Here is a 12,936-nt window from a genome sequence, read left to right on the forward strand (position 1 = left end):
GAAAGCTTTGATTTTTCTCTCTGTAGATATATATATATATATATATATATATATATATATATATATGTATGTATAACAAAAATACTAATCCCCCTTATCCCAATTTTGTGGCCCTAATTATTTGAACAAATACATATGACTTCCATGTTATCACAGGACTACTTCAGTATTGGATGGAAAGATTTTTCAGTATATATATAGCTTAGATGGCATTTGTTTTACTCCTCCCTGTGGAATTATAAGCCTATGGAAATAGAAGATGTACTAAATGGTTCTGAAGGAAATCAAGCAGGAAACCTTCACATAAAATGAAAATACCAGAGAAATTTGTGTAAATTAAAAAAAAAAGAAGGGGGGAAGGCACATATGCAAAACAGTTTTTAAAACAGCAATAAGTCAATACGTTTCCTTTATTATTATCAAAGTGGCCTAGCTTCTGTACTTTTTCAAATAAAGAAGTTTTAGTCTGAACGATGTGCTCCCTGAAGAAAATGCTGTCTTGGTTTGAAACCAAGTGCCACCTCACTCACAAAGCATTTAGAAAAAAGATTTCTCCAAAGTACGGCCAGTTGTATTGCATATTAGTGAAAAAAGAAAAATTATAAATTCAGTACTGTGGAAAATAACAGTCCAGAAACAGCAACTCTCCCCCTAAGTAGTGTCAGTTCAGGACAGAACTGACCACAGTGACATAGTCAAATAAGTTTCTTCACTACTTGTGTATGTGTGTGTGTATTTGTAATATATTACAGGAGATTAATCCTGTTAAATTTAATTATGAAAGCCCTTCTACAGTATTTCTAATGGAAAGACACCATTTCACAGCTAGCAGTGATACCTTATCTTGTATGTTATTTATAAATTTCATTTTTACTTATTTTTAGGGCTAATTTTTTCCACTAAATGCTGTATTAATTATCCAGAATAAAAATATATTCATCTCCATTGACAATTCATGAAGCCTAGAGCTGTTAGTAGCCTAATTAGGGCTGCTACTTTTGCCCTCTAGACATAGTTTGTTTGAAAAAAAGTTTTAAAAAAGAAGCATATCTTTCTCTACTATGAATCTGAACAACCTTTGTTGGATTATAATGACACAAATATCTGATTTTGGAATGAATGTGATGAGGGATGGATGTTTGATGGAGCCAATAGGGTGACAAAGAGGACTCCAAAGGTAGATAAGCTGCTGCAAGGTGGGTTATAATATTTCTCTTAGGAGAAGACATAGGAGATAAGCTTTGGGAGGATGCCAGCCATTGATGCTTGATACCTTCTGGGCTAGAACCATCCTACCCACAGCCACTCTAAACCTGCATCACCTCTGTGTGGCCACGGTCTCCAGTTAGAGGTGTGGGACACATGGCTGTGCCAAGGATGGAAAGAAGTATTTCAGGGATATTGAAGGAGCTCCTCAAAACACTAATAAAAATGAAAAAATGCAGATTATTTTGATGTTTTAAAGGGAGCAAACTGGAAATTCTCTATTCAAAATTGTAGCTAAGTGATGGAAATTAATTCAAAGAAGATTTATTACAAAAAAAAAGCTCTGTGTGATTTTAGGCTCACTTCACATAATATGTACGGTTTTGATATCTTCGTATTAGAAATGTTGCTCTTTAACTTCAGCTAGCATGAATCAACAATCTTCAGCACAGTCACACTGATTTACATGAGCTGCAGATATGACCCATTGTATTTAATTTTAGGTACCTTATTAGAAGGATATTCACATATTGGAAGAAGATCTGAAGAAAGCTGCAAAAATGATTAGACTTCTGGAATGATTGATGTATGAGGATTGATTGCAAGCGATAAATATGCATAGTTTGTCTAAGAAATTACTAAAGGGGGACATGGTAACAATCTATAAATACTTGAAGAGTCTAAATGTCAAGGAGGGAAAGGCATTTTCAGGATACAGAAGAGATGCAGCAGGACAAAATTAGCAAAAAAACCCAGAGAATTAATTTCAAAAGAGCCCCCAAAGGAAGACCTTAGAGAGTGGAAAGGTGTTGTCTTTCCAAAAGAAAAAAAAATATAGACAGATACAGTTACAAATGCACGTCAGACTCCAGATCATTCCAAATGGACTTGAAGCAGAAATTTTAAGGCCAGTATTCTGCAAGTGATCAGACCACAATCTTTATTCACATTGAAGTGCGGACTAATTTTTTAAAATGTTTAGACAACTATGACTCTTCAAGGAACCCCAAAATTTGGAAAAAAATGTGAATAAGTCCACTGTAACTGCAAGTGATTTAAATTTAGAATACCACTTTCAGCCAAGCAGTACCACATCCACTTTGATGAAAATAAGGAGAGACAGAAGATCTGTATTTTCTCTGGGTTTATTGTCTCTTGAGCCAGTGGTATGATTTAGGAAACAACAAAGGAAAAGATTGCTTCTGGACATGCCTTCCACATTTTTCTGTCCAACACAGAATATTTTCAGAAATGAGTAGGGACTTTTGAAGCTCTCTGTATATAGCACTGATATGATCATTACAGTTATAGATTTATGGCTGACTATGAATTTCATTAAGACCTAATTTCAGGATTCCAAGAAGTGACAAAAACCAAATATCTGCAATATACCAACAATAAAAAAGGAGATTCAGAGAAGTGAGCCTGAAACTCATAGAATAAATTATTGTTCATCAAGAAATGCTGTTATGTCCCCAGTTCCAAATATGAGTGTGATGATGAGGAGACATGTTTTGGGATTAGAAAGAGATTACAAAATATCTGGGCATAGAGAACAGCTTCAAATTCAAAACAGGAATTCCTGAAACATGATTTATCTAAAGTTGTAACTTATGTCCAAAAGTAAAAAATATATAGAGAATTCAGAAGTAAAATAGATGTGCTTATCTGATTGTATTTCATTATATCAAAGATTTTACAGATACTAAAACCAAAAGAAATCCCAATATTGCTCTTTTTTATCTATGACATAACAGAGATTATAAAAAAATCATTCATCAATTTTTGTCAAGTTGAACTAAAAAGTATCTTTTAGAAAGATTTCCACCCTAGATTTAAAGACTTTAAATGATGGGGAATTGATATAATCCTTTTGTAATTCATTGTAGTTTATGGCACTCCTCTACTAATATAAATGTGTTTTATTTCAACATTACGAGTTACTGATTTCATTTTCTAGCTACTGGCACCCTCTCTGAATAATTCCTACTATATTTATTTGTCAGAAATACATTTATAAACCCAACAAGTCCTATTTTCATCTTTGGTTGAAGTTTACGCAGAATTTTTCCTTGACATCACATTTCAGAGACTTAGTATATGCATCTTTAAATAAATAGTTTTCTTATATTCATAATTTAATATCTTGATATAGAGTCCCATTTATTCACTGAGATAAAATGTGTATCTGTAATGACCTAAGAGACCACAATGGATTTTGCAGAAACTTAACACAGGCTGAATTGTTCTGGCAAAAAAAACCCAGCTCACCACCACTCATCATTGCAAATTACATTTAGGTAAACATCAACATCTGCTTCCTATGCAAACAGAGTCTGTCATCACAGGAGCCATTATATTATTATGAGTAGATGAGATGGTTTAATATTCATTACAGATATACTAGGTGCATGAAGCTACTTCATACATGTGCTAATGAGCAGTAAATGTAGGAAATGCATTGTACCAGTCTACACAGGTAACTACAGCTTTGACACTTTAACTCATTTAATGTGAAGAATTCCAGTAGCATCAAAGACAGATCAGCAGTAATAGGTGTACTTAGTGAAAATATGCTGTAAAAACTCAAAATTACTAGCCCATAAGGAAAAACTAGTGGGTGTGCTCTAGAGTACCAGCAGTACCCAGGTTACTACTTTTCTCCATTTTGTAATAGTTTGTGTTGAAAAAAAAATACAATTCAGTTATAAATACTAAGACAGTGAGATGGTTAAAGCTAAAATTGTATATTGTGAAATTCCTGAGGAGTTTTGCTGGATGTTTAGACTTGGGACATGGGAAAGAACAGTGGTAGATCTGCCAAGTCTACACTTTTCCTGCATGTATAAATTCATCAAGGAAGAGGCATAACAGAGAGTAAGTAGGGCTTTTTTTTGTCACTTCTTACTCATAGTACTGACTCACAGAGCTCCATCACTGTGCAAATTAAGAAACAAAATTATAAAAATATAACAATTCCTTTAATTATTACCCTGTGGAATTCACTGAATTTTGATGTTCTCCTTTAGATTTGGCTTCGTTTCTTCCTATCTAGAAAAGTCTAGTTCTGAAGCATAGCCTTAGCTTGGATCAAGTGCTGCTTTTCCAATGGAAGAAATCTGTGACTGTCAAAATGCTTTCTGTTACCTATTCAAGTGACATTTTAAGGGTATCAATGTCACCACAGCAGAAGTCTGCATTTCATTCGCTTGCTTTATACAGAAGGACTTTTGCTGGATAAACCATATAATGGAACAATAAAGAAGATAAAATTATAAAATCTGTAGTGTTTTGGTTAATATCCTTAAATCCAGGTCTGAAGGATTAACAGGGGGGTCTGTAAAAATCATATTGCAGTATTAAAGCAATATCAAGTCAAGAACAAACCTAAACAGAAATTTTGTCCCATCATGTCATAAGTTAACATAAAGAATATATAAGAAAATATGAGTAGTTATGCCCAGTCAAATCAGAGTTTCACCTCATTCAGGAACCTGTGTGATGTGGGCTAAGAAAAACCCAGATAAATAAAATAAGCATGGGGCAACCATAAGTGATAGCTCTCAGATAAACTCCCAGTCTGTGAATTAGATTATTGCAGACTCAGAAGCACTTTTTAAACAGGTTTTAATGGAATTTTATTTTCTGAATTTCTTTTATTACTTTTTGAACTCATCAATGCCTCTGACGTAGCTAGTACCATGTGGCAGTAGGTTGGACGACTTAATTATGAGTACTGCACAAAATTAACTTATTTTATTTGCACGAAGACTGCTACCCCATAATTTAATTTCATGTCTGTTAGTTTCTGTGCTGTGAAATAAAGTGAATAGTTGTTTCCTATTATCCTTTACAGTGTCAATAATGACACTGCTACTCTGGATTTTCCAAAACTATAAGAAAATACCTGAAGAGTCTGTCCCAGGACAGGATAACTACTGGCTGACTTTCTCTGAAAAGGAAGCATGTACAAATCCTGAACAAATGCTTGTATTTAAACCAATTAACTATGCTCACTCTTTCTACCACCACCCCTTACTCCAACTATAGACCCATAGAACTGCTGATGACTATAATATACTGTAAAGGAGTTCTTGTCTTTCTACTGCAATCTACATTTTTTTTGAGCAAGCTCTTATAAACCTCATATCTTAAATCATCTCCAGTAATTGTGACTCTATAAACAGCAGCTGCATTTTTTTAATATCCGATTTCTTATTTCTTTTTCTTCTCAGAATGGCATTAAATACATTCTCCACATCATGCTAGTGCTTAGCAACCAACTTCAAGATACTAAAATAATATAGATTTCTTAGCCCCTCACTCTTACCTGCTGCTCTACACTATTGTAACAATGCCATTGATTCATTATCGATACCATCAACTGTGGCCAATTAAGCCACTTCTAGGAGTTGGTATCAACCTCTATGAAACAAAATACTCTCCATTCAGTTCTGACCTTGACTATGTTTAGCGGAAATCTATTCTCCAAGTCTGAAGGCAAGTGTAATAGTCCTATTTAATCAGAAGTATTTCTCCTTCATAGCATATTAGAAAATGGTCTCCTATATTTCAACCTAACAGAAAGAAAATACATAATGTGAGGGTTTGGGAGATTCAGAAACCTTTGCAATTTCAGTTTCTATAGTAAATATAGCATACACCATTTATAGAGATATTTTTAAAACATTAATTCTGTGAGCTATATTATAATGCTAACTTTGCAGGAACAAATTGCAGTTATATTGGGTAGCAATGAGAATATGTAATGATCTGAAATCAGAGAAAGCTTTAGCATTTATTTGTTTCCTGCCTGCTTAGTAGTTTAAAATGCTAGAAAGGCTCCAAATCACCTCAATATAATTTAATAATTTTGAAAAAAAACTTCATTTAGACCTAAAAAACAGTAGCATAATTCAAAGGTATACGTTCCTAAACTCAAATAATGTAAGCTGCCCATTTGTTCTGCAGCAACTGAGTATGCACTCTCACACATGCACAAATAAATATATACCAGCTGTTTGGACAGATACTCAGATGATACTCAGGTGTTTCAGTCAAGCGTTGGTATAGCAAATTCCAAAGCCAGAGACCCTTCTTCAAGAAGACTAAGTACTTCTTTTTGAAATAAGCCAACTTTCGCCCTGGTTGATGGTTTCCCCACTGATCTAAAGCAAGGTGATTTCTTGGAGTGAAAATTAGTTAAGCCCTCATCACTGAGAAAGCTTAAAGCTTAAAGCTCAGAAGATTAGGCCCTGGTTATACTATGGGTCTAATATCTAATACTCAGTGGGGCAAAACCTACAATGTGCATGGATTTCACTCTGAAGTTGACACAAATTCAACACAGAATATATAATGTTGTCCCAGCTTGTATAGTAACCGTAGGGGGAAAAGCTGTGAATTTTCTACATGCACAGAATTTAATAACTTTGAAATCTTGTAAAATGCAGAGTTTTTAGCAATTTTTATTTGAGGGTAAGGGGGCTGCAGCATTACTGCCTCTGTTTTTTTGTGACTGTGAAATTCTGTAAGTATAGGCAGTACTATGAAGAAGTAAAACATCCACGTGCCATGAAGAACCTTTATTCTCAAAATGGGACAAAATGGGAGCTAATTTTCTGTGCAAGCAACCATTCAGAAGCTCTATCCATATCATGAAAAATAATGTTTTGATACTCCAAAAGCAGGTTCTGGGCAGTCATCCCTGTTTAAAATTAGAAATAGCTAGTTTGTTACCACAAATTTTAAGCAGAGGATAAAGACATCTGCTGATTCTTTCCAAGCCATTTAGCAGAGCTAATTAATATTTAATAAAAAACCCAAACCATTCCAAATTTATAATGTATAACTTCTTAAGTACATGTGCAAATTTCAGAATAAATTGTTTACAAATAATATTAAACTATCAATAAATTCAAGTGTCTTATTTTCAGCTGAACATAAAAATTCCTCTTTTTTAATTGAAAATGACTTGGCAGCAGTCTGATCGCATATTTTTGTAACATACTTTGATATTCTATTTTAAAATAGATGATTAAAGAATGTAAGGAAGATAAAAAACAGAAGAACACTATGCATCAAAACAGAAATTGATACATAATTACCTCTATCCCGTGTGCTTATAGGCAAAACAATTGCACAAGTCCTCTTAAATATTTTCATTACCATATGCTTGTTTCACTTGGCTACCATGAGACTACTTGATGGCATTGATATCAGGCACATGTTTAAGTGCTTTGCTGAATCAAAGCCTAGAAAAGTGAGCAGAAAAAGACTCACAACAAATTTTAATTACAAGACATATCCAATATTTTAAAAATCATTTGGCATGTCCTTCATATCTGTGTAGCTAACAGAAGACAAACTTCAATAAAAAACCAACTCTTTTATAATTTGTTCCTAATTCTGCTAACCTCATACAGACCAAACTTTCAAAATAGAAATGGAATAGCTCTGTGAATATGAACAAGCTCAAGTTTCTCTCTGTGTTTTCCAAGAAACGAACTGATTTGTGTTTATAGTATATTGCACAAATGACTCACTCAGGCAGCATCTGTGCTAAGTACTGAGTGGGACAACATTTTATATCAAGTAAGATGACACATTTTGCTCTTTTTTGTTTGCAAATTTCATCAAATTTCTCGTCTCCACACAGGCTGAATATTTTTCTTGGACTTCGGATCAGCTTTGGCCTAGCTCTCACTGAAGTAGAAGCTAATGAGTGTCTCCCAAAGCTAATGAGTGTCTCCCAAGATAAAAGGAATAAGGCGACTAAAGGTGAGGATTCTTATCAAGTCTAGTTTGTGTTTGTGTCAGTGAAATATCTTCAGCTGTAATCATTTGCCTGACTTTCTTCTCTGAAGAAGCTGCTTGTAAAAGCACAGCCAACAACAGAGACCACTGAAAGGTTTTGTAATCTGCATTCTCATGAATACACATGGAAACAATCAGTAACTTTTTCTTTCTTTAGATCTGTCAGGGTTGTGTTGCACATCAGACAGTGGGCACCGTCAAAATAAAATAAAAACCTACTCTGTAGAAGTGATATCCTTGTATGAAACCATCATGGTAAGACTAGTAAGCTCAGCTGGCTTTCACTAGTGATCAGCAATCTTGGCCAAAAGTCATTTCTTTTCCAATAATTCTTAATTAAATAATTCAAATAAGTATTTCCAACACCCCAGTTATGTAATGGCAAAGAGCGGGCTCCATTTTAAAAGTCAGTTTTTTACATGGAAAATTTTGCTGGACTAGCTACATCTCCTGCAAATATAAATTCTTAAAATGCCTTTGTTCATAAATATTTTTCAAAGTATTTTCCAGTAGTAATATGCTCAATTAAAATATGGACTTAGGTGGAATTCAGTGCAGAATTTAACAACAAAGTCTGTTGCAAATGTTGGACACTGAAGGCACACATAAAATATTAATTTTCCCCAAGATTGCTGGCTACACCTTCCCAAGCTGAGTTTAGTTTAGAATGGATTTGGATATTTGTTGTGCCTGGCTGGTAGCTCCTTATTCCAGTATGCTTTTAATGAATGGTGAAGTCCATCTCTTGTCTGTTAAGTCAATATTAAGAAAATATTGAAAACTTTTATTTCAAAATACTGTTTTAAGTGCCATGATAGGCCATATACTACCAGATCTAAGAAGGAAATGGGGCAAAATTACTTCACAATGGCCATTGTAACCAATTTTCATATTAATTCAGTTTAGTAAGTCAAAAAAAAGAGTTTGAAATTTTTCTGTATTGTCAGGTATAAATTCAGAATATGTCATGGTTTGACACTGGCACAATGCCCCCATGAAAATGCAATCTCTCAATTGAATGCTGTGAAACGCGATCGAGAACAGAGCAAAGCAGTCCCAAGCTTAATAACAGAAAAAAACTTTATTAAGCTACTACTACTATACTAGTATAAAAGGAAAAAGAAGGGGAAAAAAAACCACACAAAATTCAAAATGAAAACCTTGCAAAGCATTCCTCCTCCCACCACCCAACTCCAACAAACCACAGCGAGACACAACCTGGACCCCAATCAGGTTTCTACCCTCCAGACAATCGATACTCAGTCCATTGAGGGAGAGAAGAGCCCCTCCTGTGCCACAGACCCCCCAGGAAACACAGCTCCACATCCTGTGTTTCCATGTCACACATGGCACCGCCTGGAGAATAAAGTTTGCTTATAGTGACCCTCCCCTTTCCATGCACAGTGCTCTCACCACCAATGCATGGATGGACAGACTGCTTTTAGGATTTTTCTTTTCAAGGATGCCCTGCCAAGAGGGGAAAAAAGCAACAGTTCAATTTTTCAGACCCCCCCATTTTCGTCTGGGGCCGAGGGTCCAAGAGCAGAGATCTTATTCTCTTCTTCTTCTCTGAAGACAGGGGGCACCACCACAAACCCCCTAACTTTCCTCTGTTCGCTCCACTTCTGTCTTTTCCCAGCTGAAGCATGGTCTCTTTGGCTCACTGGCATCCTCCTAAAATACAGTCTCTCTTGGAGGAAAAGATCGGTTCAGTCTGTGGCTACCAAGAAAAAGTCCAGCCAAAAGCCACTCCATCATCTCCTCCCACGTAGAATTTCTCCTAACATCCCAGGGTCCAAGCTGTCTCTCTTCCTCTCTTTCAAACTGAGGAGGAGAAAAATTTCACAAAGCTTTCATTTCTCAGGAAGGGTTAAAAGTCCCAACTCCCAGGGATGGCTCTCTGCCCAGGCTCTGGCTCCCACAGGCACCTGGGCACCTTGCAGCCCCCCTGCTCTTCTCCTTCCCTACGGTGAAACTGCTGATAAAACTGCTGATGTCTCTTTCTCTCTCTCAAGAGAGAGAGAGTCTGTGGGGGGAATGGAGACATCCCAGATTTCTCCACCCTTCCATCTGCAGGGGTCAGCCTGGTTCCAGTCCCTCCACCCTTGGGCCCACCTCAGTCAGGCCATGGGGCTTCCCCTCCCCACCCAGCCACGGCCGGGCAGGGGAGAGGCTGCACTGGGGCTGAGCGGAACCAAAGAGAGCGAGTTCCCCTGGGAATTCTGCTTTTAACCCCTCTGTGTTCTCAGAGGCGTGTCCACCTTCAATTGGTCAATATCCAAATGGACCTCTTCCTTGTGAGAAAAATTCTTTTCCATGTCAAACCACGACAGAATACCAAAGCAAACAAATGTTTGGAGGCACTGTAGAGAGTTCTCTGACAAATTTTCATCACACAGGCTGAAATGAGATAAATTAAGCTGTTACCATGACAAAACCCAGGAGGTTTGGAAAGTCTGTGGGAGACAACTAGAAATGCAGAAGATGTATGAACAACTAAGTCTTCTAAATACTGGTATAACACATTGAAGACTGACTATATGATAAGGGCTTTAATCATATATGCGTTCCTTTCTTGGGTCCTTCCAGTAATACAGCAGTAGTATTTCCCTGTCTAATCATAGTTCACATGTTCACATAGTTCACATAGTTCACATAAAAATCAATTTGACAAATCTGATATGCTTTTCCTTCTTTATGTTCATAAAGAATAATTTATAATATTAACCACTAACTAGTGGTTTATAATAACAGAAGCTGTAAAAGATATTCAAATACATGTCGAGTGTAGTATAAAAGCTCCTACCAGTTGTCAGTACTTGTTTTCTTTCTCCTCTTTGCTTTCTTAATATGTCTAAAATATTTACTAAGGCATTTTACACAGTTTGATCTTCTAGCATTTAAATATGAATCAACACCTGACTACATATCTTAAATTTGTAAACTACATTTAAAAATGGCACAATACCATGTGTGAACAAGTCAACAAGCTGCTACATGTTTAAGAGAGCCATTTCAGGGTAACATAGATCATAAATTGACACATCAAATACAGGACTCCAAAAAGCAACTCCTGGCTTTGTATTCCTTATATTTTAGGGAACAGGACATTGCTTTGCCTGCTTAGTGGTCAACATGGTATATGTGAGCATTGCTAGTATACAATTTATTAGTGTGTAGTACCGGCATGAAAAAGCATGCAAATTGGATTACTAATTTTCAAGTGAGAAACATCTTGAAAATATGAATTGCTTTGAATGCAAATCATAGAATCAAGGAATCATGGAATAAATTAGTTTGGAAAATACCTTTTAGAACACTAAGACCAACTGTTAAACAACTACTGTCAAGCCCACTATTAAACCATGTCTCTGAGTACCAAATCTACTTGTATTTAGAGTACCTCCAGGAACGGAGACTCCACCATTTCCCTGGATAGCTTGTTTCAATGTGTGGCAACCATTTTGGAGAAGAAATATTTCCTAACATTCAATCTATTTTCCTAATATTTAATATATTTTCCTAACACTCAATTCAATTTCATAGCATCAAAAGAAGTAAGGCCATCAGCAGTTCAAGGAAGGTGATTCTGCCTCTCTGTTCTGCTCTCATGAGACTCCACCTTGAGTACTGGATCCAGTTCTGAGGTCCCCAACATGGGTAGGACACTTTTTTGTTGGAGCAAATCCAAAGAAGGACCACCAAGTTGATGAGAGGTATGAAGCACATCTCCTTTGAGGAGAGACTGAGAGAATTGGAATTGTTCAGCCTAGAAAAGAGAAGGCTTCAGGGTGACTTAATTGTGAGATGTGGCCTCAGCAGTGCTGAGTACAGGGGGACGGTCACTGCCCTGCTCCTGCTGGCACAGCAGTGCTGATCAGGCCAGGGTGCCATCAGCCTTCTTGGCCACCTGGGCACACATTGCTTTATGTTCAGCTGCTGTCAACTAGCACCCCCAGGTCCTTTTCCACCAAGCAGGTTCTCAGCCAATCTGTCCCCAGCCTGTGGCACTGCCTGGAGTTGTTGTGACCCCGAGGAAGCACCTGGCACTTGGCCTTGGCCCATCAATCCAGCCTGTCCAGATTGCCCTGCAGAGCCTTCCTGCCCTGCAGCAGATTGACACCCCTAGTGTTGTCTCAACACTTGCTGAGGATGCATTTGATCCAAGTCATCAGTAAAGGTATTAAACAGATTAAAACTGAGCCCTGGGTAATCCCACTTGTGACCCAATTGGATGTAACTCCATTCAGTACCACCCTCTGGGCTCAGCAATGCAGCCAGTTTTTTTACCCAGCAAACAGTGCACCCGTCCAAGCCATGAGCCAGTTTCTCCAGGACTAAACTCCAGGCAGACAACATCCACTATCTTTTCCTTGTCTACTAAGTGGGTCAACTTGCCATAAAAAGAAATAAAGTTGTTTAAAGAGGACCTGCCTTTCACCAGCCAATGCTGGCTGGGCCTCATCTCCTGGTAGTCCTGCACATACCATGTGAGGTCACTTGGGATGATATGCTCCTTGACATTCCTCAGACCCAAGGTCAGGCTGACAGGCCTGTAGTCCCCTGGATCTGCTCTCCAGCCCCACTAATAGATGGGCATCACATTTACTGCCTGGGGCCTCCCTGATCAGCCAGGACTGCTGATAAATGAAGGAAAGTGTCAAGTGAACACTTCTTCCAGTTGTATCCCTAAACTTGGGTGGATCCAATGTCATCAAACTACAGTATGCAGCAAAACAACAGAAAGCATTGGGGTTTTGCATTGAGGAGAAAGGAAAGAACAGGAGTTCATTAATGTTGCTAAAGCACTTGCTCCAGCTACCTGGGAAATGGTGGGAGACATCAGGGTGCCTCCCATGAATGTGCACCAGGATAAGACCTGGTGAGGGGAATCAATGTCAAACAGCCCAGGAT

General features: G+C 37.3%; 1 long non-coding RNA gene across 1 annotated transcript in view; it reads left to right on the top strand.

Annotated features, from left to right (window-relative positions):
* Positions 1–150: 150 nt before the first annotated feature.
* Positions 151–12,936, top strand: part of LOC116183737 (uncharacterized) — a 65,431-nt gene continuing 52,645 nt past the window's right edge. Inside the window, exon 1 of the long non-coding RNA XR_004148423.3 lies at positions 151–7,986. This is a non-coding gene — a long non-coding RNA (uncharacterized LOC116183737). The remainder of the gene's footprint in view (positions 7,987–12,936) is intronic.

This window comes from Lonchura striata, chromosome 1 (assembly GCF_050655825.1).
Source record: "Lonchura striata isolate lonStrDom1 chromosome 1, ASM5065582v1, whole genome shotgun sequence".
Taxonomy (NCBI): Eukaryota; Metazoa; Chordata; class Aves; order Passeriformes; family Estrildidae; genus Lonchura; species Lonchura striata.